A 24,074-nucleotide genomic window follows, 5' to 3' on the forward strand; every position below is an offset into this window, starting at 1 on the left:
TCTGTCTCTCTGTGTCTCTCTTTGTGTCTCTGTCTTTCTGTGTGTATCTGTCTCTCTCAGGCTCTGCCTTTCTGTCTCTGTCTCTCTGTCTCTCTGTCTCTCTCTCTCTCTCTCTCTCTCTCTCTCTCTCTCTGCCTCTCTTCCTTTCCCTCTCTATCTTCCTCTTCCTCTCCCTCTCCCTCTCCCTTTCTCTTTCCTCTCTAACATATAGTTTAGGAGCTAAGTAGTAGCAAGGACTTCAGAGTACTAAAGCCAAAAGGGGTTTTCCTTATACAGTGAAGTTCTAGGCTGAGGCCAAAAGGCAAAGGAAGTTGGGATATTATGATGTAATCTTAGAATCCGCTATAGAACATCAGAGGTGAAAGGAACCTTAGAGAACATCTAGACTTTACAAGAAGAGAAGAAAACTGAGGCTCTTGGACTAATCCAAGGTCATAAAGCAAATTAATGGCAGAACTGGGTTTGGAACCTTCCCTTCCCTCGAAAACAGCTGTGATGTCCTTTGTTTTGTTTTTTAAAATGCTGCGAAGCCTATCATTACACTCCTTATTTCCTTTCCCAGCCACTTATAATGATAACTCTAAAATAAAATGAAATAACACCTGTATTTAACAGTCTTTGCTCCCCTTTCCCTCTGAATGAACTGGGAATTAAGGTCTTTAACACCATGGGGACTCACATGATCTGGGAGTGTTGTCAAAGGTAGCTAACATCTTCCTTTCTGAAGCATCGGCAGTGGGGTCTAGGGACAGAGGGAAAGTGAGCCATAAATATTTATTTGTAACTCAGAGGTTTTTCTCCACAATTATTTTTAAATGAGGTCAATTAAATCAGGACTTATAAGGAGCTAGGTATCGTAATGAATAGCATGCTGGATCTGGAGTCAGGAAGACTTTAGTTCAAATCCAGACTCAAACATATGTAAGCTATGTGACCCTGGGCAAGCCACCTAACCTCTGCCTCAGTTTCTTTAGCTGTATATGAAGTAGTAGTAGTAGTAGTAGTAGTAGTAGTAGTAGTAGTAGTAGTGTAGTAGTAGTAGTAGTAGTAGTAGTAGTAGTAATAGTAGTAGTAGTAGTAGTAGCAGCAGCAGTAGTAGTAGTAGTAGTAGTAGTAGTAGTAGTAGTAGCAGTAGGAGTAGTATCACTTGACTCCTTGGGTTGTTGGGAGGAATAAATGAGAATATTTGTAAAGCACTTTCTAAGCCTTAAAGCATTATATAAAAGCTAACTATGATTATATTAATTATTCATCATCATAACAATGAACCTTTAAGATTGCATCAGTATTCAATATATAAAGCTTTTTTTAAAAAGGGTGACAGTTGTGGGAGGGAGAAAAAAGAAACCTCTCTCCTGAAGTGAATTTGATCTCCAAGTGGGGAGCCAGGTTTTAACGTTCTTTTGTTTCCTGAGGCCTCTGGACAGCTCAGATGGTAACTGAGGGAAGACAAAAGAGAGAATGTTGTGTGCTTGTGTGTGTGTATGTGTGTGGTTTTTTTTTGCAGTCTGATTAGATAAAGAGGATGAAGCATTGAAATTTATTCCTAGCCCTTGATGTCCCAGGTAGAGAAACACTTAAAGAAAGAGAACGAGTTCCTAAGGAAATGTCTGTTTGGAGATGAATCTTTATAGACTACACCTTTAAACAGCGTATCATAGCAACAGCAGCACCGGTCCACATGACACAATAGAATGTTCACCCCGTGGGGAACCTTACAGATAACCCAAGTCTGAGCTGCTCATTTTACAGGTAAAGAAGCTATGGCCCCTGGAGAGCCAAAGCAACTTACCTGAGGTCACGGAGGTAGTGAGTGGTGGAGGCAGGGTTCAAACTCAGCTCTCCTGCCAGTGATCTTTCCATGGCACCATATGTCTCCCAGGACAGGATGATAATTATAATGATAATAATAATAGCAGCAAGGTCTTAGATCTAACACTAGAAGGGACCTTAGAGGGCATCTAGTCCAACTCTCTCATTCTACAGATGAGGAAACAGGTCCAGAAAAGTGGAAACTTGCCCACTTGGATAAGTGACTTACCCAAAACCCAGATGGTAAGGATTTGAACTCAGGTCCTGTCACTGCTAAAGTCTGACCTCTTTGCATTGTAACACACCCACTGAATCAACAGGCACTTATTAAACACCTGCTATGTACCAGGCACTGTACCAAGCACTGGGAATACAAAGAGAGGCAAAAGACAGTCCCTGCTCTCACAGTCTAATGGAGGAGACACATGCATACAACTAGGTTTGTTATTGTTCGATCATGTCCAATTCTTCGTGACTACATTTGGGACTTTCTTGGCAAAGATACTGAAGTAGTTTGCCATTTCCTCCTCCAGATTATTTTACAGATGAAGAAACTGAGGCAAACAAGGTTAAATGACCTACCCAGAGTCATACAACTACAAAGTATCTTAAGAAGGATTTGAACTCAGGTCTTCCTAACTCCGGGCAGGGCACTCTATCCACTGCATCATGGCATACAAGTAGGTACAATTATACATATACATATATATAATATCTATCCATACATATGCACATACATATACATACATACATACATACATACGTGTGTGTGTGCGTGTATGCAGGATAAATTGAAGAAAATTACCAGAGGGAAGGCAGTAAGATTAAAGAGGACCAAGAAAGGCTTCTTATAGAAGCCGATATTTGAAGGAAGCCACTGACTCAGTAATGACAGCAATATTAATGACACATTCATTTAGTACTTTAAAGCTTATAGACAACCTCTCTCAACAACCCTCTGAGATAGATGTCACAGGTATTATCGTCCCCATTTTATAGTTAAGTGACTTGTTTATGCTCATCAGGGTCAAAGGTTATAAACATGGATGACTGAAACACAAGAATATGTGCTAATATGGCCCATGGGCAGAAATACTCCTATCTTGTTGGCCAGGCTTCTCTGCATTTAACTATGCTGGCCTCAGATAATAGATAAATCATCCATTTCTGAGCCTGAACCTGAAACCTTTCCACCTTAATAGAGCCAGGGAGAGTTTGAGCTTCACTGGGACAGCCTTGAAGAAGAAGGGTCACTTTGATTTTCTTTTGTATCCCTAGTATTTCGAACAGTACCTGACACATAGGTGCTTAATCAAAGTTTGTTGATTGATTAAGAGGATTTTTGTGGAAGAAATAACTTACACTGAATATAATTCAATCTTATTTTTTAGTTTGCTCAGTATCACCCTTATGGGCATCTGTTATTATGATCTGTTGTAAAACAAACATAGCTGAAAGTGCAACTGTTGTGCGGGGACAATTTTTCCTTAACATAAGACCCAGTCTTTTGTGGACCTTGACTTCTAGAGTCAGCTTTTTATAGTTTTTCTATCTCTTCACCACTGTCCAGGTATCCACTTTCACTTTTGACTGTTTTATGTACATTAGAATCCAGCTACCCTTTTCTACTTCATTCCCAAACACCTAATCTAATTTACTATTTTTAAGCTGCTACAAAGAAACATGATAGCCAAGCTTATTAAAAAGTATATGTTAACTAAGAGTAGAAAGACTCTGAGTGAGGCTGAGAGACTGAAGAAAAAGAAGCCTTGGGAGGCTTTATGAGTAGAGAACACAGGGCTCTAAAGCCTATAGTTTTGTTTTGTTTTGTTTTTTTGTTTGACAGCTATTTTGCTGCTCAGCATCCTTAGTCGCAGCCAGGTGGTGCAGTTGATAGAATGCTGAGTCAGGAAGACCTGAGTTCAGATTTAGCCTCAGCTTTGTAGCTATGTGACCTTGGGCAAGTCATCAACCTCTTTCTTCATCAGTTGTCGTAACTGTAAAGTGGAGACAATAACAGTACCTACTTCCCAGAGTTGTTGTTGTGAGGCTCAAATGAGTTATATCTTCAAAACTCGAACTCAGAATTATATTTATGAAGCTTTTCCCTAATTATTCTCCTCCCCCAATTGTAAGTTCCTCCTAATTCATCAAGATAAATTTATTTTGTACATTCATATGTGTGTGTGTATACATATATACGTATATGTGTGTATGTACATAATTTTCCCTAATAGAATGTAAGGAACTTGCCAGGGTACCTGGCACATAGTTGGCACTTAATAAATGCTTCTTTCCTTCCTTTTCTTCTGCTTTCTTTCTGTTTTTTTTTTTTTTTACTATGTCTCAGATATCTAAGAGACAGATATCTTCTACCCCTGGATGAGGTGCTTTTGAAACTTCAATTAATTTTGTCCTAGAAAACCTTTTTCTTTATTTTCAGGCTTAAAATTCTATTGATATATCTTGTCTTCAGGTATACCAAACACTTCCTGACAAACACTCAAAGTGCATTCCTTAAAATACAGTTTCTTTGTTGAAAATGAATAGAAAGGTTGGGTAGGTCATTTAACTTGACAGTTTGATATTAGCATTTTATTTGCCCAGTTGTGTATACCTTCCATATTGACTTCATTTGTAGTGTTTAGTCATTGTGTGTGTGTATAAATAAGTATATGTGCATAAATACATATATACATATGTACACAAACACACATATATAGTTTTCTTGGTTTGCTTTCTCTGTATCCATTCACACAAATGTTTCCAAATTCATTTCCCATGTTTCTCTGAATTCTTTATAGTCATCATTTCTTACTGTGCAATAACATTCCATTGTATTCATTTCCATAATTTGTTAAGCCATTCATTCCTTGATTGTTGGACACATATTTGAAAATACATTTTCATGAAGGCTTTTTGTCTTCACAAATAAACGGAACTCATTATCTCCTTCCCCACTCCCAACCCACCTCCTTCCTAAAAGTCTCTACCCCCACATGGGTTGAGATTCACAGTTTAAGAAGTGCTGAAGGGGCCAAAAGTGGAAAAAGTTTAAGAAGTCTTGGACAGAAAACCAAAATGAGACCTCCAAATGCTGATCTGGAGGATACTGGTGTTGGAGGCCAAATACCCAAGTTCTGCTCCAGGCTTTGCCACTGATTGGTTGTGACCTTAGAAAAGTCTGTCTTTCACATTGGGTCTCAGCTTCCTTATCTATAAAGCCAGAGGGAATTTAATTAGATTCTTATCTGGTCTATACGGTGTCTATGGTCTTTTTTTTTTTTTTGACTGTGAGAAGTAGCAGAAACAGAACGGCTGCCAACAAGAAGATGGACCCTGAATACCATTTTAACTCAGACTTTTCAAAGGCTCAGCTCTACAAGGCAGAATTCCTTCCCCAAATTTGGTTACGCTACTTGGCAGTTCATGAGGATCTTCTGGGAGATTTGTGTTGGAGATGTGTTTAGGACAGAGGAACAATGTAAGATAGGCTAAAGATCCTGGAGCTGGGCATCTTAAAATGCCCAAGCCTGTTGTGTTTGTTTAGTTGTTTTTTTTTTTTAGCTTAACAAAAGCTTTTGTTCTCTGGCTATTCATTTCCCTGAAAATCTCTTTCAATCAACACTTTAGCCCTTCCCTGGTATAATAACCCTAATAGATCAGATTTAGAGTTGGAACTAAACCCTAAAAATACCTGGTCCACCTCCCCAATTTTACAGAGAAGGAAACTGAGGCCTCTTCATATCTATTGAAAAGACCCCTGGACTTGGGGCTATTTGGAGTCCCAACTCTCCTTTTTCCTGTGGTGACATAGTGAGTCACTTCTCAACAATTAAACAGTGGACACATGAAGTGCCTGCTATATGCCAGGAGAGAAGTTCAGGATACAAAGACAGCAAAAAAAAAAAAAAAAAAAAAAAAAAAAAGCTGCCCCTGCCTTCGAAGAGCTTACATTGTATTGGGAGAATATAGTACAAAATAATTTTAGGAAAAGGGCAGCTAGTGGATACAGCACTGGGCCTGGAGTCAGGAAGACCCAAGTTCAAATCCAGTCTCAAATACTTACTAGCTTTATGGCCCTAGATAAGTCACTTAACCCTGTTTGCCTCAGTTTGCTCAACTGTAAAATGAGCTGGAGGAGGAAATGGCAAACCACTCTGGTTCCTTTGCCAGGAAAACCCCAAATAGGGTCACAAAGAATCAGGCATGACTGAAATGACTGAACAAACAATAATAAATTTTGGAAGGAGAGAAAGCATTAACATTTTGAGATTCAGGCAATGTCCCAAGAAGGAAATGGTACCTGAGGAGCAAATGTATTAGTGGCCATGAAACATTTTCCATGAAATATTCTACAAGATGTCCCAAAAGTCTGAGTGCAGTTTTAGGCTTTAGTAGCTCAAAACTACACTCAGACTTTTGGGATACCCTGCATAAAATCACAGGAAACTCAAAAAGCTTTCTGGGTGTGAGAATCTACTCCATTTATAGATCAGCACCAGACTAAACTTATTAGGTGATTTCTAGAGACACAAAAAGCCTTGGCTAAATTCAGAGCTAGTGTCAGAGGTAGTATTTGAACTCAAGTCTTTTTGACTTCAGGCCTAGCATTGTATCTGCTGGGTCAGGCAGAAGATCTGAGATCAAATTCCTCCTTTAAAGCTCACTAGCTATACATCCTTGAGCAAATCAGTCAGTTAAGAAATATTTATTAAGTGCCTACTGTGTGTGGTGCACTGTGCTGAGCACTGGGGATACAAAGAAAGACAAAAAATAGTCCTTGCCCTCAAGGAGATTATAGTCTAGCGGGGAAGACAACGCACATGCAGACAGCGGTGTAAAAACAGGTTACCTAAGAGATAAATGGGAAATAATCAATAGAGGGAGGGCACCAGCACTGAAGGGCAGTCAGGTAAGGCTTCCTGTAGAAGGCAGGACTTTAGCTGGGGCTTGAAGGAAGCCGGGATGTCCAGAGGAGAGATGAGGAGGGAGAGCTCCCCAGGCATGGGGCAATGGCCAGGAAAAATGCCCAGAGTCAAGGGAACAGGAACAGCAAGGAAGCCAGCCTCCCCGGATCAAAGAGGACATAGTGGGGCATAAGGTGTAAGACGTCTAGAAGAGGCGGGGTGGGAATGAGGTTGTAAAGGATTTCGTATCTGATCCTGTAGATGATAAGGAGCCACGCTGGAGTTTATTGAGTAGGGGGTGAGAGTGACACAGTTGGGTTTATGCTTTGGCAAGATCATTTTGACAGTTGAATGGAAGACGGATTGGAGTGGGGAAAGAGTTATGGTGATAAAGATAAAACTAATAGCTAGCATTTATATGGTACTTTGAGGTTTGCAAAGCACTTTACAAATTTTGTTGTTGTTCAGTTGTGTCCAACTTGTCGTGACTTCGTTTGGGGTTTTCTGGGCAAAGATACTGCAGTAGTTTGCCATTTCCTTCTCGGGCTCATTTTACAGATGAGGAAACTGAGGCAAACAGAGTTAATTGACTTACCCAGAGTCCCACAGCTATTATCTTCAGCAGTCTTTGGACTCAGGTCTTCCTACCTCCAGGCCCAGTGCCGTATCCACTGTGCCACCTAGCTCATTTTATCTTCACAACAACCCTAGGATGTAGGTGCTATTATTATCCCCATTTTGTGGGTGAAGAAACTGAGACACAGGGGGGTTAAGTGACTTAGATAGGGTCACACAGCTAATAAGTGTCTAAAGCAGGATTTGAACTCAGGTCTTCCTAACTCCAGGTCCAACGCTTTAATCACTTGGCTACCGGCTGTCAATCTTCATGCCCTTAGTGGCATGTGATACATTTATGGGTTCCATCAAAATATTTAAATCCCCAAAGCAAGGGCCAGCTTGGATCACTGGGAAGGCCACTGGACTTGGCATCAGAAGAGCAAATTTTGAGTCCTGATCCTTCCATTTATTATGTAACTTTGAAAAAGACACATTACCACTCTAGATCTCAGTTTCCTCATCTGTAAATTGGGGACAACTATGCTTTGTATCACCCATCCCAGAATTGTTTTGAGGAAAACCAATTACTCTCTGAAGGCCTCACTCCTTCATCTATAAATTTGGGATAACAGTCATTAAACTATCTACCTTTCAGAGAGGTTGTGAGGAAAGCAATTTGTAAATGCTAAGGCTTAAAATAGAAATGAGAACTCTTTTTAATCTCCCAGGGCCTCAGTTTACTAATCTGTGAAATGAAAGGGCTTCTGAAAGACCTCTTTCAAGGATGAATTCCCATGACTAATCTGCTGAGTAAGAGGCAGTGTAATGTAGTAGAAAGCAACCTGGCCATGAAGTTAGGAAGACCTGAGTTCAAGTCCCACTCATGACATGTAGTGGCAGTGTGACTCTGGGCAAGTCACTTACCCTCAGCACCCGGGACAATCATCTAAGACTCTAAGAGAGTGAAGATCTGCTTTGGTAGGGGAAGTTCTTCACCCAGAGATCCCTGGGCCACTTAAATTACAGATCCAGTAAAGGGGGGAAAGAAACCATTAAGTCTGTGGCTGGAGTTTGGGAAGCTTCTAGAGAAACTGCTGCTTTTCCTTAGGCAAAACAGGCCCTTCTCCAACATTTTGGCAAAGATTAAACTGTGCTCTGGCAAAAGATATTGTGGCCTCCAAGAGGAAGTGACCTTACCTTTATACTCTTTAAAGGGTAGGATTTTATTCCTTTCGTTCTCTCCTTGGTGGCTCCATCGCTAAACTGGAATGTGGAAAATCCGTAGATGGCCCAGCAATGAGAAAGATTACATGTTTAGAAAGTCAACTCTACAAAGCCAAGCTAAAGCCCCAGGGTAATTTAATAGAAGGCTTTCGGTCTACAAGGTCACTCCACGGAAACTGGTTACCAACTCTTGAATAGAGAAGCACCTAGGCTGTAGCAGAAAGAACTCAGGGCTGACAAGAAGAGAGTCAGTGTGGTAACTGGCAAGCAATGTGAGTGTGATGGTTTGGGCTGAGCTAAGATCTATCCATCCTTTATAAATGCCATGCTTTTTCTCAAGAGCCCAAACTTGGTTTCTGATTTTCCTTTTGCCTTCTCCACTGGGGAGGAAATATCTGTGGTTTTGAAAATATTCTCCTCATGGGAAGGATGAGTGGACAGTTGGTATGGCAACAGGGAGGGGTTTGGCTGGGTCAATCCCCCTACTTCCCTTTTGTAAGGCTGCTTTTCTGATAGGCAAGAAGGTATATTTGTGGAACGTTTCCTAACAGGCTCTGCTTTTACTCAGAAGAGGGATGGAACCATAAAATATCAGAGCTGGAGGGGTCCTTAGAACATAGACTGTCGGGTCCAGAAGGAACCTTAGAATATAGAACGTTAGAGCCGGAAGGGATGTTAGAGACCATTTAGGTTTTACAGAGAACTGAGACCCAGAAAGGGGAGTCAGCTTAACCAAATTTACAAGGTAAGTTAATATCAGAGTCAGCATGGAAATGGAGGTGTGTTGATTCTAGGTCCAGTGTTCTTTCAGTTATTCTGTGAGTCACTGACTTGTAGAGGTCAAATAAACTCCATGAAATTCTTGTCAGTCTCAGCAGCAAATCAGCAGGCAAACATTATAGCTCTGGGGGCACACCCACAATCTGGGGAGTTTTAGGAGTTTCTGATGATTACCTATTGTGAAATATTGCCCTCTTGTGGCAGAGACAGACTCTGGTAGAATCAGAGCAGAAATTATAGGATTTATATCTGAAAGGGGGACCTTTGAAATCACATCTAAACATCTCTTTTTCCAGATAAATAAACTTGGACTCATAGCAAGAGAAAGTATTTGCCCAAGATCATGCAACAAATAAATAAATGAGGATTCAAATCCAGGTCCTTTAATTCCAGTTCAGTGGTCAGGTCTTCCCACCATATACACTAACCTGATGGATAGGATTTTTTCCCCTTGCCTTTTCCATTTCTTTGCTAAAAGCAAAATGCATTAGACTTGGATTGATGGCGATTTTGCATGTAGAATGGACATCCCCTAAACTCCTTGATTTCAGTAAGGGAAAGAAGGCAGCATTCATCTAATGCCTTTACCTGGGACATTCTCTACCAACAGGCCAGGAACCATAAATTAAAGCAAAGTATTTAACTGGACAGGAAAGTGAAGTCAAGCAAAAAGTCTGTATCAGTCCTCCCCTCCACTCCCAGACATGCAAACAGATACAGTCTCCCACATACTCATGCTTCTGTGGGAAAGGGAATAAATCCCCTGACCTCAAAAGGGAACATGGGTTTGGGCCTAAGTGCTTTGCATTGTACCTAGGAAATTCCTCCTACGTGAATCTGTTCAGCTTTGCCTCCAGCTACTTGGTGTGGTCCAGGTACCCTTCTGCAGGCTGGGAAGCTCACTACCACACTGTTGTAGCTAAGATCAGCTGAGTCCACCTTTGCTACACTGCTCCACTTGTTGGCTTCTCCATTGCTACCCTGTTGTCTTCTCTATAGCTTCAGGACCCACCCTGCTCCAGTTTCCTATTGCCCCTATTGGGAACAATTATCTCTGTTCCAAAGTAAGCTTCCTGGGCCGCATGCCTCAGTCTAGTCAACATACCTTCAGTTTTGTTGTTAAATAGCCTCTGGTCAAATAATGCCCCAAAAGGGCCACTCAGGCCAACTGTGAGACTACAGAAACCTATTCTTCTCGTGGAAGGTCTTCATCTCTTACTCTTACCTGAATTAGGGTGACTGACAGTCAATAAGCATTTATTAAGTGCCAGCTATGTACCAGGCATTCTGCTAAGTGCCAGGGATGCCAAGAAAAAGACATGGTTCCTGCCCTCAGAGTATACATTCTAATGGAGGAGACAACAGCAAACAACTCTGTACATATGAGATATACAGAGTAAATGAAAGGGAATCCCAGAGGGAACAAACTCTTGCAGAAAATGAGATTTAAGCTGAGTCTTAATGGAAAGGTAGAGGGTGGAAGTGACGAAGAAGAACATTTCAAACATGAAGGACATGCAGGGAAAGGGCACCAAGTGGAGAGATAAAATGTTGTATATGAGGGATAGCAAGAAGGCCTGCATTGCTGGACTATAGACTATGTGGAAGAGGATAGAGTGTAAAAGACTAGAAAGTTAGAAAGGGGCCAGGCTGTGAATAGCTTTAAAAGCCAAAACAGAGGATTTTATATTTCATCTGGGAGATAATAAGGAACGATGGAATTTATTGGGTAATGGGGTGACATCATGAGACCTCTGCTTTAGAAAAGCACCTTGGCAGCTTAGTGGGGGATGATTTGGAGAGGATGTGGAAAGATTTGAGGTAGGGAGACCAAAGGGGAGGCTATAGCCATTGTCTAGGTGAGAGGTGAACTATAATGGTGTTCGATAAAGGTGGAAAAGGAAAAGGAAAGAGAGAAGGAAAGAAGAGACAGAGAGAGAGACAGACAGAGAGACAGAGAAGAGAGGAGAGGAGAAGCGAAGAGAGGAGAGGAGAAGCGAGGTGAGGAGAGGAGAAGAGAGAGGAGAGGAGAGAAGAGGAGAGGAGAGGAGAGAGAGGAGAGGAGAGAAGAGGAGAGAAGAGGAGAGGAGAGGAGAGTGCTAACATTTGTAGAGTACCTACTGAGTGTCAGGCACTATGCTAACTGCTTTTTACGATTATTATCTCATTTGTCTTCACAACAACCCTAGGAGATAGGTGCTATTATTATCCCCGTTTTACCATTGAGGAAACTGAGACAAACAGAAGTTAGGTGACTTGCCCAGGGTCACACAGATGGTAAATGTGATTTGAACTCAGGTCTTGCCAACTCCAGGCCCAGCTTTCTATCTACTGTCACCTAGCTGCCACAAATTGTCAACAAATTGGATATGTGGAGTAAGTACAAGTGAGGAGTTGAGGATGACACCAAGAGAGTCATTTAAAGCCTACTGGTAGGCAGTACCCACACCAACAGAAATAGGGATCTTTTGAAATATTGAAATCACTTTGTTACATAAGTTATGTCCTACATATAGAAACCACAGACTAATTGATTGGACCAACCCTCATGCTGAAAAAAGTTCAACTTGATATTTTAACAGCAGTCACAAAACAGCAAAAATTTTCAGGGTTTTTTAGTTTAAAAACTTCTGAAGTGAATTCATACTTTCTTGAAGTGAATAAAAGTTTTCAATCTTGATTCAATAGTATCTGTTTATATTTGTTGTTATTAATATTTGTTTAATTTAGCTCATTTTTCCTCAACAATATAAATATTCCCTTCTGAAAGAATCCATTTCTTTTTTTGTTCTTTTAAAGAGTTAAATGAATCTTTGCTTGGGCAGAATCTATTTGAGAGTTTGAAGATGGGGGTGTGTGTGTGTGTGTGTGTGTGTGTGTGTGTGTGTGTGTTCCTCGGGCTGAGGAACCTAAACATACCTAAACAGAGGCCTTTTCTGCATCACTGTCTCTGGTACCTGCTCAATACACTCAGGCAGGTAGGCATTGGTTTTTATCCTTCCTGGTGTCTGTAGATTTTCTCACACAATCCAGTACATGCCCCAGTGATAACAACTAAAGCCACACACATCCTGAGCCTTTTCTGTATCAAGAACAGGTCCAGCCAAGTTCCAGACAATCTCTGCCATCCTGACCCTGACTCAGGATCCCACCTGATGTTGGCAGTTCACCCTCTCTGACACACAGGGCAACCACCAGCTCAGAGGGGAAGGACTGGTGCTGCCACTGTGGCCACAAGGGGGAGACATTGTGTTAGCCAAGGGCATAATAATGCTGGAAGGCACCTCAGAAGCTATGTAGACCAAACTCCTCTTTTTACAAACGAGGAAACTTAGGTCCTCAGAGTTGTAGTAATTCACTCAAGATTATACAGGTTTCACATACACATCAGAGGTGAGATTTTAATCCTTGTCTTCTTATACCACTGCCAGGGCTCTTTCCACTATCCCATATGGAATTTAGAATGCATGCAGACCAGATAGCCTAAGAATATCAGCTCCTATTTCTGTTGCATTTTTAAAGTTCACAAATACTTTTCTTCATGTGAAGTTTTGGGTGTCAGTTTTACTAACTGTGGAAGTTCTTGTATATTTTACAAATGTGAATATGAGCATGATCAGTCCCATCTTAGAGGCAGCTAGGTGACTCAGTAGATAGATACAGCCTTCCTATATCAAGAACAGGTCCAGCCTGGGCCTGGAGTCAGGAAGACCTGAGTTCAAATGTGACCTCAAACACTTACTAGCTGCATGACCCTGGGCAAGTCACCTAACTCTGTTTACCTCATTTGTAAAAGGAGCTGGAGAAGGAAATGGCAAGCTACTTCAGTACCTTTGCCAAGAAAACCTCATGAACAGTATGGTCCACAGGGTCACGAAGAGTCAGACATGACTAAATCGACTGAACAACAACAAAAGCTCCCATCTTAAAGATGACAAAACAGTCTCTGAGTGGTGTAAGCGATGTGAAGGGTCACATGGTTAGTGAGCATAGGAGCATGGGTTTTAGGGCTGAAAGGGATTTTAGAGGTCATTTAGTCAGCAAGATTGATTCATTAAAATAGGAAGCTATAAGACAGTGGGCTAGGGCGGGCTCTTCCTACTCCTCTCTCTCTTCAATTTACAGATAAAGAAAATGAGGCACAGAATAAGGAAGGGACAATTAACAAAAAGCAAAGGCAAGATCTGACTTGGTCACTAAATTGAAGAATTGCAAAGGACCTCAGAGTAAAACCTCTAAAATGTACTCAAAAGGTGACCATCCCACCTCCATTTGAGCACCTATAGCACTTGGAAAGCCACTACTTTCCACTAGGAAGAAAAAGAGAATGGCCAAAGGCTGCCCACTAAAAAGAGTCAGGAAGAAATACAGCTTTACATACTCTGCCACCAAATGATGAGTTCTTCTGGACATAGCAACGAATGAAGATCTGTCTAGTAAGAATAGCTAGCATTTACATACTACTTTAAGGATTACAAAGTGCTATATACATATTATCTCATTTTAACCTCACCACAACCCTGGGAGGTAGTTGATATTATCATTCCAATTTTACAGATGAAGAAACTGAGAAAGACTTGCCCAGAGACACAAAGTAAGTGTCTGAAGCCAGATTTTAACTCAGATTTTAACAGGTCTCGGGCTCTATTCTCTTCCCTAACTTGCTGCTACTAAGGCATAGGGTTGTCATGGCCTGCTGCCTAGAGGGAAAATACACACAGAAGAAATTAGAGAGCCTATGGAGCTGACCCTGAGACAGCCCTGAGCCCTGAGAAGTAACCTGAAGGGTGTGCATGGCTTTTGAAGGCAAGGATGTAATTGAATAAAATACCTCTTCAGGCAGGAAAGCAGCAGCCACGTACCAAGTGTTTTAATTGGACTTGTCTGAGGTTCCTCAAAGTCCAGGCCTTTGTTTGCATAAAACTTCTTCCTCTAAACTTTTCCTGTGCATCTGAAGGGTGCTTTGTTGCAAGATATACATTTGTAATGTTCTTATCATTCAGCTATAAATAAACTTTAAACAAAAACTTCTCATCTTTTCACTGCTCTCAACACCAGGAAATGTGGCCCATTTGGGGCAGAGCCTCTGGGAGGCAGAATTTGCACAAGATTTGTTGACCAAAGCACCACTTCAGTAATTCAGTTGATCCACCATTTATCAAACGCTTGCTATTTTCTGGGTCCCTGACTTCATGGAGCTCATTGTCCAGTAGGAAATCAGACACCAACACAAATAACTATGATACACAATTTTACATGAGAGTGTACAAAACAAGATGCTTTGTGAGCAAACTGGAGTGTTGGAGGAGATGACAACTGGGCCTTTGTCCCAGGGCCCTGAATGTAAAACAGAACAGCACCGGCCATCTTTAAGCAGCATAGAAACAGCACTGTTTAGCATCTGGTTAGTGAGAATAATTAGTTAAAATGGGAAGCCACCAAACAGTGGGCTGGGGTGAGCTACTCACTACTCTCCTGAATGTCCCCCTTCTCTCCCACCTTTTACACATGTGCAGTAGCATCCTCCAGTAGTAGCCTGCCATTTCTCCATTGTGGGGCAGTGTCCCATTCATTCCTCCTTCCCCTGCCCCCAGCACACAACAGAGGATATATGCCATGCTCTAAATCCATGGTCCTGTGACTCCAAGAAGATAAAATGACATAATCTTATTGCATGTATATCCAACGTCATAGAATGTTATGGTTGGAAGGTTCCTTAGCAGTAATCTAATCCATCGCCCTCATTTTACATTTTGTCATGTTATTCTAGATTATCTGGTTAGTAATATTCATTAATCATCTCATGTTTTATCTCTGCAACTGGATTGTAAAGTGTCCTGATGCTATGGTCTGTGGGTACATCTTTCCCTAACTGTAATGGGCATGTCATAGGTGAAAAGAACACTGGTTCCAGAATCAGGAAACCTATATTTGAATCCTGGCTCTGACCATTACTAGCTTAGTGACTTTGAGCCAATTACTTCATCTCTGTGAGACTCAGTCTCCACATCTGAAAAAGGAAGACAATAATCCTTGTACTCTCCCTTCATGAGGTAGTTGTGAGAAAAGTGCTTTGTGAACCTTAAAGTCCCAATAGAAAGAATTGTGAGGTATGACTAAAGCTGCTGAATAAATAGAAAGTAAGCTCCTTGAAGGCAGGAACTATCTCATTTTCTTATCTTGGTATCCCAGTGCCTGGTACATAGAAGGTGGCTAATAAATGCTTATCGATTGATTGGATGAGTTGATGAATTGTTGATAGAATTGATGCCAGGATGTGTGGTGTAGACAATGAAGACTAAAGAAAGAAATTGGAGCATAGGATTTGGGGGCCTTCTTGCTATGACAAAAACTGAATTAAATAGTTATTGGCACGGTGGCGGATAGTCCAAAGGGTAATTTTAGCACTGTTAGATCTTAATGGAAGGTTTCGAGGGCACGTGTAAAAAGGATCTAGGTATTTTAGTAGACAACATGGTCAAAATGAGTCAATAGTGTGATTTGGTGATCAAAAAGAAAAAAGGGAATACTATCCTAGATTTTATTGATAAAGGCATTCTGATTGGGACTAGAAAGATAATAGTCCTCTGGTCAGACTGCATCTCAGGTATTATGTTCATTTCTGGGCATCACAGTTTGGGAAAGACACTAACAAGCTGAAGAGTATCGAGAGGAAGACCAGGAATGGGAGGCAGCTAGAAACCAGGCCATGGAAATGTAAGGTGGTAGAGGCACAGAGCACCAAATAATTGTTCTCTCCACCAGTGAGGAGAGGCTTATGTAAATACCCACGCTTGAACCCTGGATTACATAAAGATCAGCTAAAAGAAGCAAAAACTGTTTAGCTTGTAGAGAACTGGGGAAAGGGGCATGATAATTGTCTTTGAGTATTTAAAGGTCTGTTGTACAGAAGAAAAATTCAATTTCTTTTGATTTCATGAGAAGAAGTAGAAGAAACAGGTAGAAGCTATAGAAAGCTTCCTAACCTTTGTAGCTATCCAGACATAGAATGGGCTAACTTTCAACATAATAAATTCCCCATCACTGGAAGTCTTTGAGCAAAGACTTGGTGAGCACTTAATCAAAGATTTTTGTAAAGGGATTTCCTGTTCAAGTCCAGATTGGCTTAACAGGAAGGGGTAGGAGGTAGGGGAGAAGGAGATCCTTCCAACTCTGAGATCCTGTGATTTTGTAGGGCCCAAAATGGGGCCTAGAGCTAGCAATGATCTGAGCTACTGAGCGTAGGAGGGAAACAAACTACTGAGAATACTTATCTATGCTGGAGCCAGTGGTCTCCACTCCCTCTCCTATGTACCAGCATGTGGTCAGCAATGAATGAGATGGTATCTATAAAATTTTTGGAGCTCACTAGAGAAAGGAGTAAGCTATTAAAAGATGGAGTTATCACTTTTATTCCTACTAATCTCCTCTTTAGTTAGATATTGAATGCTGAGTGTCAAGGTAACCAAGTCAGCATTTTAGGGTTTCTCATAGTATTGAGTCCATGTTGGGGGTAGAGGAAGAGATAATAAGAATCACTCCCTGAAGCTCTTTACTCTCATTCCCAATTCTCACCATTTTTTGTCTTTCCTTATTCACAGATGATAGATTTAGAGCTAGAAGGTACTTCATAGAACATCATGTTCACTCTAGCTCCCCTCAGTTTACAGATAAGTAAACCAGCTCAGAGAGGGGCAGTGACTTCCCAAAGTCACAGGGCATGATGTAGCACAATTTGGATACTGTACAGTCTGTTTCATTAGGCTGCCATTCTTCAAACTAGGCTGTAAGCACCTGAAGGGTATAAATTAGGTTTTATTCTTCTTTGTATATCCTTTAGTATCCTTGTTCATGCCTTCCTGCAAACTTTCCTCAAAGAATTTGGCGACCTTCCTCTAGACAGTTAGTACATACCGAATATATTATCCATTGCTCTCAGTACATGGCAATTCATTCTCTTGTTCTAATTGTATATTCCCTGCATTTAGTTCTGGATGGGACCCTATAGGTCATCATGTCCAACCCACCCCCACATTCTACAGAGATCATTTACATCATTCTTGGCACACAAGCCATGGTTGGTAATGTGATGCAGCCTACCTTTGCCTATCATTTATCTCCCCACTGCCCTTGAGAGTCACCTTTGATTCTTTGGAAGGAAGGAAAAAAATATTAAGTGCCTACTATGTGCCAGGCACTGTGCTTAGCACTTTATAAATATTATCCCATTTGATCCTCACAACAACCCTAGATAGGTGCTGTTTTATAGCAATTTTATAGATGAGGAAACAGGCAGACAGGTTAAGTGTCTTGTTCAAGGTCTCACTGCTAGTAAATATCTGAGGATGAATATGAGCTCAGGTCTTCCTGACTCTGGCCGGTGCTCTACCCTGTCTACCTAGCTGTCTCACCACATACTCTGCCTTAGAGAATGTGTTGTTATATATCACAGCCATATAAGCATCATCGGGAGAATAATTTGAGACTTGAAATATTTGTGTTAGAAAGAAAAGGTTTTTTTAATAGGAATGTTCTTGTAGAGCCTATATCGGATTGCATGACGTCTTGGGGAGGAAGGGGGAGGGAGAGGGAGAAAATATAAAACTTATGGAAGTGAATGCTGAAAACTGAAAATAAATTAATTAAATATTAAAAAAGAGAGAAAAATCACTGCCCCTCTCTGAGCTGGTTTACTTATCTGTAAACTGAGGGGAGCTAGATTGAACATGATGTTTTTATTTCAGAGATTGATACATAATTTCCCAAAGGCATACAAAATACAAAATTTCCCATTTTATCCTCTTTCTCCTGTTCAATTATGGGCTTTGTTCACTGTCCATCCACCCTCAATGTCTGTCCAATATATACGATAGTCTGTCCATTCCACTGAGTATCAGTCTGAACAATAGGCATTTTTCATTCACTTGATTTTCCCATGTGGATTATTAGGTTGATTTTTTTTATTTTAATATTTGCAAATTTCATTTCCAGACCTTCACATTGTTTTCAAGCTTGATGTCATCAGCAATGTCATCAGCAGAAAAGAACATCTGCAAGACCTCACCATCTGTAGGGAACCCCTTTTCCATTTTAATTCGTGACAGGACATCTTCTATTATAGTACCAAACACCTTAGGTGAGACTATGGTGATAGTTCATTATATCTAGCCCAAACCAGTCCCACCGTGCTGCTATGTAGCCATCTTCATCCCATACTTTCCTTTATCCTTCTCGTTCCCCTAACCCCACTTTCCACTTTTTGCTCTGGGAGCAATAATTGAATTGGTACTGCTTTTCCTGGAAATAACATTTCAGTCAATTGTCCTATAGCTCCACTCGTCATCCTTGTGATTTCCTTGACCAAAATATTCTTCCCTGACCATCATTCTTCATAGGTCTTGTCTCTTCCTATTAGAATGTAAGTTCCTTAAGGGCAGAGATTGAGGGCTTAACACAATTCTAGGCATATAGAATTTAACTAATGCTTTTTCACCAAATCCATCCATTCATTCATTCATCCATCTGTTCATTTATTCATTCATTCAAATATGTCCCTGAAGGAATTCAAACCTAGATCCCTAATTCCACATTCTTTCCACCTAAACCCTACTGAGCCCCTGTCCAACATACATTTCATACTTATTGTGAGAACCAAACTAAATAAAGCTGATGAATCTATTATGTGAAAAACCCTACAGTAAGTGTTGGACAAGATGAAGAAAAATAAGACCTGGTCCCTTTCCTTAAGGAATTGATAACCTAGTCATGAATATAAGACATAACACGCACATGCCCACATACACATGTATAAGTGCAGAAGTGTTATGTAAGACCTGAAGAAAGATCACTTTTGCTGGGGAGGATATAATCAGGGAAGTCTTCAGGAATGGGGTAGCCATTTGGCATTTGACCTTGAAAGATGTATGGAAATTCAAATAAGATTATGGATATGAGATGCTTTAAATTCCATTGAAGCTTACATATATAGAATGCTTTTATTAGTTTAATTCCCGACTCTAACAGAATTTAGTTGAAGACCTCATAGATCAGCTAAGACTCATGTGCCAAAACAGCATAGCCAATAGATATATTTTTCCCAGATCTGCTGACAAAATTTAGGCCTACTATTATTTGGCCTTATGAAGAGTGGTGATGGAATGCACTGTGACATCCACATATTCTTGCTTGAGACTCATTGACCTGGCAGTACCTAAAGCATGTTGGTGATGGCCTATAATGATTAACAGCCCTCATTTGGCAAGAGCGTTCCCCAGATAGCCAATATGCATTCTGTCACTTGGCCTGTATTTGAAGTCTTTCCAGTTTGGTAGGGTTTACAGGAACATTTTCCAGCTAGTCTCTGTGAAAGAAATAAACAGCTATCAGGTGCATCATTGAGTTTCTAGAAAGAAACAGTCACACAGCCACAGTGTCCAACCTTTCTCTACTAACCTACTGGCCTCTTAGATAGGGCTGCTAACTAATCTGAGTAACAAGGAAGTCACAAGTCATTCTATCCAAAAGGCAATAGAAAGTTCAAAGGTTCAGATCCTAAAATTGTAGGATTATAGAATGGAACTTAAGAGGTAGAAGGGACTTTGAAGATTATCTAGTCTAATCCCTTCATTTTTCAATGAGGGAAATGAAGATCCAAAGATTTCAAGTGACTTGCTCAAGATAACCCAGGTAAGAATCAGAGGCAGGATTTGAACCCAAGTCTTCTGACTTCAAAACCATTGAATACCAGGGGAAGTATGCAATCCTGTGAATTAAAGATGAGGAAACAGAATCAGGGAGGTTAAGGGACTTGCCCCAGGTCACGCAGGGAATCAAAGGTGGGATTTGAACCCAAGTCCTCTTGCTTGGAGCCACAGCTCTTTGCATTGAATTTCAGGGGAGAAGAGGTCGCAGTGAGGTTTAGTGGAAGTACCACTGTTTTTGGAGTCAAAGAACCTGGGTTTGAATCTCAGCTTTATGGCTTACTAGCCATGTGACCCTGGACAACTCAATCCATATCTGTGGATCTTAGTTTCTTTAAAATGATGGGTTTGGACTCCAAAGTGCCTTCTAGTTCTAGAGCTATGGCTTCCTATAGATTCTGAGGACTCTAATAGACTTTGGGGATGAGTGGAAAGAGCCTTGGTTCTAGAATCAAAGGACCTGGTTTCAAATCCCACCACTGACTCTTACTACTTGTGTAACTTGGAAAAAATCACTTAACCTACCTGGGCCTCACTTTCATCATCTATGAAGTGAGGTGACCGGACTAGATAGTTTTTGAGACCCCATGCAGCTCTATATCTATGATTCTATGATATAGTATCCAGGAAAGGAAACTAAGGGTCAGTGGAAATAGAAAAAGATCAGTGGAAATGACATGCCAAGGTCTTATGAATAATCACTGACCAAGTTGGGAATCAAATGTTATCTCCAGATTCCCAGCTCTTTCCAAAGCCCCACAATCATGCTTGTCAGTCTCAAGATTTCCTTCCTAAGCAGATTCATGGGCCAGAATATTGTAATAAGGAAGGAGGAAGCAGAACTGAGAGTTAGTTGGAGGAATTGTGGGAGGAAGAGATTTGGGGAACATGAGATAGATTTAAAATGATTCAATACTTTAAGGGTCAGTGATTTCATCATTGTGGGCACCTCCTTCATTGACTTGGCTCACCTTCCATATCTTAGTAGATGGTTTTCAAAGATGAACCCCCCCAAAAAATTCACCCGTTATATAGACTAGCATCCTAGTAATGAGTCTCTATGAAATGAGTTAGACTGTTCCTCAGAAAACAGACATACAGTCAACTACCAAGTCCATATTTGAAGTCCTTCCAGCTTGGTAGGAACGGGAAGAACTTGTTCTCTACTGTCCAAACCTTTGGGAGTCCAAGATGATCTCCAAGCCATAATGAACCATCAGAAGACTTTAGTAAATGGAATTGAGATAAGATAAACAAAAAGGCAGGTGTGTTCAATTGGGTTGCCCTCTTCCATGACCCAGTTGGCAATCAATCCTTCTTGATACTAGTACAAAACTAGATGGTACCCAACCAAGTTCAACATTTCAACTGCCAAAGGAAAATAACTGTGAGCTTTTTGGTCTCCTTCTGGTATAGCTGGAGGGGTCAGTGGGTAGGGCTCCCGAGAAGAGCTGCTCAGAATTGCTGAGTTGACAGAAGCTCTTGTGTTCTCTGAACTTTCAGACACTTTTCAGACTGTTAGAACAGTCACATGAGCTTCTATTTTAAGGGTAGTTAAGATCCTAGGATATAAAGCTACAAGACCTTAGAGATCATCCAGCTGAAGCTCCTCATTTTAACAATGAGAAAGCTGAGGCCCCAGAGAAGTGAAATAATTTGTATAAGGTCACAAAGATAGTAAGTAGCAGGACTAGGATGTGAAGCTGAAATGAGAGGTGATTAGAAGGTTCAGTGCATAGAGTGCCAGGCTTGGAATCAGGAAGATATGGACTCAAATCCTGCCTCAGACATTTACTACCTGTGTGACCCTGGGCAAATCATTTAACCTCTCAGTCTCAATTTCTTCATCTGAAAATGGGAATAACAGTAACAGCCACCTCACCAGATTGTGATGAGGATCATGAATGAACATATATAAAACACTTCGCAAACCTTCAAGTACCGTATAAATCCCAGTTATTATTATTGTTATTATTATTTATTTGACTCCCAATTCAACCTTATTTTCATTACCATTTCTCCACTAGGCTTCACTCAGAGCCTGAAGACTGCCCTCCAAGGAGGAATCCCCAACATGGGCATGGATATTGTCACGAAGCCTAAGAACTATACATTGTAACATTATAGCCTGGAGGGTTCACCAACTGGATTTATAGGACAGAAATAGAGAGATTTATTTTCATAATATCATTAACGCTTCACTCCTGTTAACACCACCACCTCTACTTAGTAATTCCTCTGGTTCCCCTTTTCCCACAGGACAAAGTACAAACTTATTAGCCTGATATTCAAAGCCCTAAAGCCATTAACCAGCAATTTTTGTGCCCCAGTACAAATAGTATAGAACGTATCTTCCAATAAACTTTTAAATACAAATGCAGTTGGAGGAGAGAGGGACCTCTTGGAGAGACATTGGACTGTTTCTTAGACATTTTTCTATCCCCAACAACACCTACAGTAGCGTACTAATTACTTGGAACAAGTAATAATTCTTTTGAGAGGTGCCAAGCTTGTTTTTAACAAATGAAAATGGTTAAATCTCCTTCTGAATATCCAGAGATCCCATATGTACACCCACCAGGTCACTCTTTCCAATCTGTTGCAGGGAGGCTTGATGTCTAGACCAGACTGAAAGTAAGATCTTTGAAGTGTACATTGCCTACAAAGCCAGAAAGAAGACTGTGTTATGAAAGTCCTAACAGCACCTTTTTCCACCCAGTGACTGCACAGACACTTCTCTTGGGGAGAACATATAACTAAAAAGACTTTTGACCTTTAACTGGAAACAAAACATTTCATTTCTAACTGAAAGCAGTCAATTAACATGCATTGCTAAAACATATCTTCAGTCTATCACTAGTAAGGGAGGGAAACAAATTTTTTCTTAGAAAACAAATTTCTAAGAGCTGTATCATGGGGAGAATACATTGGCAGTCTGCTATCGTTGGTACTATATAATAAACACACATTCTTTATATTCATCATCATCATAGAGTTTGGCAATTTTGACAATTTTCTGCATTTGTGTATTCAAAAAATAGTCTGAGCTTCATTCTCCAAAGGCTGAATACCTTGGTGGCTTCATGTAGGAGAGTTCGATATACTAGTCCATTCTGGCAAATTGACTTTCCCAGAAGCAGCATTACCACCTGTCAAAAACTGTCCCAGACTGTCCCAGAGTCCCAGACATTCTTGTGGTTACAAGTAATAATTTTGATATGCTTGCATCTTGTGTCAGTAGTGATCATGGTGGAATGAATCTAGTGACACTAAGCTGATTCTGAAGTATGACCTTGACCAAGGGAAACTGGATTGAGCTGGCTTCCCTGATTTTAGTTAATCCCCTGTCAATTGAGTGATGGATTTCATGCCGTAGATGTTGGTTTCATTGGTTTCTTTTGTTGCACTTTTAATTCTGTGGTTTTAAAGAATGGATGATACTTGAAGTAAATGTGTAAAATTTGTAGCTATTTGTAGCACATGCTTCCAACGAGATATTGGAATAACTGTTGGCTTGGTGAAGTCAAGGGTTTCAAAGATCATTCAAGTCCACCACGAAACAGGATCAGCTGCACAGAAGCACAAAGGAAAATGTAGTCAAAAATGAAAAACAATGACAAGAAAAAGGGTCTATACTAGCACTGGGGATAGATAAAACACCATAATCCTTGACACCAAAGAACTTACCTTGAGTATTAGCATTCAAAGTGCTCCACAATCTAGTATAACCTTTCCTTTCCAAATTTAGATCATAAAATTTTCCCTGTATGTACTCCATACTGTGGCCAAATGACCATGCTCTGATTCCTAAACTTGCCTTTTGATTTCCCACTTCCATGCATTTGCTTATGCTGTTCTTTCTGTATGCCTGAAATGCCCCCACATTCTTCATATGTAGAATTTTTAATTATCCTTTAAAGCCCAGTCCAAATGCCACCTCTTCCATGAAGCCTTCCCTGATCCCCTGATTCCCCAAGTCATTAATGACCTTCATCCACAGACCTCAGCATGATATTTTTGGGATCCCTCTAAGGTAGCTATCGTGTAAGACACAATATCAATATCTGTTTGTATTTTACCCCTTTAGTAA

General features: G+C 40.6%; 2 protein-coding genes across 2 annotated transcripts in view; one reads left to right on the top strand and one right to left on the bottom strand.

The window, feature by feature from the left end:
- The window catches only part of CYS1 (cystin 1), a 30,872-nt gene that overhangs the window by 2,242 nt on the left and 4,556 nt on the right, over positions 1-24,074 (top strand). The window lies entirely within an intron of this gene.
- KLF11 (Kruppel like factor 11) overlaps positions 21,848-24,074 on the bottom strand; it is a 49,246-nt gene continuing 47,019 nt past the window's right edge. The window contains exon 5 of the transcript XR_005009825.1: positions 21,848-23,553. The gene's annotated coding sequence lies outside the window, so the exon portion shown is untranslated. The remainder of the gene's footprint in view (positions 23,554-24,074) is intronic.

This window comes from Trichosurus vulpecula, chromosome 3, assembly GCF_011100635.1.
Source record: "Trichosurus vulpecula isolate mTriVul1 chromosome 3, mTriVul1.pri, whole genome shotgun sequence".
Lineage (NCBI taxonomy): Eukaryota > Metazoa > Chordata > Mammalia > Diprotodontia > Phalangeridae > Trichosurus > Trichosurus vulpecula.